This window comes from Macrobrachium nipponense, chromosome 38, assembly GCF_015104395.2.
Source record: "Macrobrachium nipponense isolate FS-2020 chromosome 38, ASM1510439v2, whole genome shotgun sequence".
Classification (NCBI taxonomy): Eukaryota; Metazoa; Arthropoda; class Malacostraca; order Decapoda; family Palaemonidae; genus Macrobrachium; species Macrobrachium nipponense.
In genome coordinates, this window is record NC_061098.1 from 30898176 (window position 1) to 30900650 (window position 2475).

Below are 2475 nucleotides of genomic sequence, written 5' to 3' on the forward strand. Positions count from 1 at the left end.
TGCACAGGCTCCAGTGGAGGGCTTTTGCCACTGAATCATGCCTCTTTTTGGTACTGGTTCTGTGCAAGTGCCGGGCATTCGCTTGCTATGTGGTTTATGGTTTCATTTTTCGTATTGCACTTCCTACATATGGGAGAGATGTTATTTCCGTCTATCGTTCTTTGAACATATCTGGTTCTTAGGGTGGGCCTGATCTTGTGCCGCTGTTATCATTCCTTCAGTCCTTCTTTAGCTCTCCCCTCTGTAGTCATTGCCATGTGTTACGCGTGGCTAGTTCTTTAGTCTGTCTCATGTATTGTCCGTGCATTGGTTTGTTGTGCCAGTCCTCTGTTTCTGTCTGTCATTCTCTTGTCTCTGTATATTTCTGGGTCTTCGTCTACTTTTATTAGTCCTTCTTTCCATGCACTCTTTAGCCACTCGTCTTCACTGGTTTCCAGATATGCCCCAGTGCTCTGTTCTCAATGTTGACGCAGTCCTCTATACTTAGTAGTCCTCTCCCTCCTTCCTTTCGTGTTTATGTACAGTCTGTCCGTATTTGCTCTTGGATGTAGTGCTTTGTGTAATGTCACATGTTTCCTGGGTTTCTGATCTATGCTGCGGAGTTCTGCCTTCGTCCATTCCACTATCCCCTGCGCTGTATCTGATTACTGGCATTGCCATGTGTTTTATGGCTTTTATCATATTTCCGGCGGTGAGTTTTGACTTGAGTATCGCCTTGAGTCTCTGCATATATTCTTTTCCTGATCGTGTCCTTCATTTCTTGGTGTGTTTTTATATACCCTCCTTCCATTATTCCTAGGTTTTTGTATCATGTCTCATCTATGCGTTTGATGTTGCTCCCATCTGGTAGCTTTATCCCTTCAGTTCTCGTTACTTTGCTTTTTGTATGTTGACTAAGCGCATTTTTCTATTCCAAACTCCATCCTGATGTCCCCAGATGCAATCCGTAGTCTGGATTAGGTATCTATTTCCTTGATGCTCTTACCATACAGCTTGATGTCGTCCATGAACATCAGATGGTTTAATTCTGTTGCCTCTTTTCTTGAGTTGGTACCCGGCATCCATCCTCTGTAGTACTTTTTGTCTTGGGAATCATGGCTACTACGAAGAGTAGTGGGACAGTGAATCGCCCTGGAAGATCCGTCTCCTGATATCAACCTCTGCTAGTCTTATTCCAGAGCTTGTAAGTATTGTATTCCATTTGCTATCTCGTCTGTCGGGCCTCATCTCCCCGCTGCTCCTTCAGTTCGCTGGACACCAGTCTTCTCTCCACCGGATTGATTGCCTACCATTTCCTTCTTCAAAAAAGGCATGTCAGCTCGTTCATCTTCAGCTACGCAACCTTATCTTCACGCTGGATTCCACCCTTTTCCTTCGTCATGTCTTCCACTTCATTCTGCAGACGCTGCAACCTGACCTCCACGTCTTTCCTGCCGGATTCTCGCTTTTCGCTCGCCTCCTTTTCTTCCTGGATGAGCCTCGCCATCTGCGCCGCTTCTGCGGTCTTCACCTGCAGCTCTTTCTCCTTCTTGTCCTAGGAGTCCTCTCTTGCCTTTCAACCTGGCATCGTTTCTCTGTCCAAATTCTTTTGTCTTGTCCATCAGATGCTGATTTTCTTCAGTTTCTTCAGGATTTTTGTCTTCCAGCTGCTGTTTTTCCTTCTCTTCATCGTTCTCCTTCAGCTTCGAGCGGTCGATCCTCTGTTGCAGCTGAAGAATTATCCTGTCCAAGTTCACCTGCTGCTCTCTCTGGCACTCGATGGTGTCTCGCAAGGCCGCAATTCTCTCCTTCAGTTCCTTTTCCTTGGGCTGTTCTCCTCCATCATCAGTCGTCAGGAGGACCCTCACCAGTCATCGGCATTCATCGTAAATAAGATGATTATTCCTGCCTTAAGACTTCTCTCCGTATTTCGAACATCTGGACAACAACGTCCCAACAACACCTGCTAACTGGAAGCCATCTCTGAAGTGTGGTACCCAGTTCATATTCTCTCCTCTCTCCCTCGATTTTTCGTTGTTTATATATTCCACCAGAAATATTTTCGATTTATCAAACATAGCAGGAAATATTCTGGAAATAGTTTAACTATGCCTTGTCTCTTGGTGTTTATAAATTGCTGAAATCTTTCTCAGGGATTTTTTTGCAGTACGAATCTCTTTTGTCTGATCTCTTACTTATATCAGTCATTATTACAAAAATAAAAACACTTGTTGATATAATAATTCAAATTTAAATCACTTGTCAATGCCAGTCTTTATTATTAATAATACTAATAATTTCAGGTCTATTTTAAATGTATTATAATGTAAACAGAAATGACTAGATTGAATAATGTGTACTACTAATTTTACTTCAACATAAATGGCACAGAGGACAAGATATTGTCATGGGAAATTAACAGAGTACACTCCAATATAGCGGGGTGGGCATTGTGATACAAAGCTAGCTCTCTCTCTCTCTCTCTCTCCACCCTTT

General features: G+C 43.2%; 1 long non-coding RNA gene across 1 annotated transcript in view; it reads right to left on the minus strand.

Moving 5' to 3' along the window:
* The window catches only part of LOC135209714 (uncharacterized), a 44721-nt gene extending 43184 nt beyond the window's left edge, over positions 1-1537 (minus strand). The window contains exon 1 of the long non-coding RNA XR_010313408.1: positions 1274-1537. This is a non-coding gene — a long non-coding RNA (uncharacterized LOC135209714). The remainder of the gene's footprint in view (positions 1-1273) is intronic.
* Positions 1538-2475: the final 938 nt, after the last annotated feature.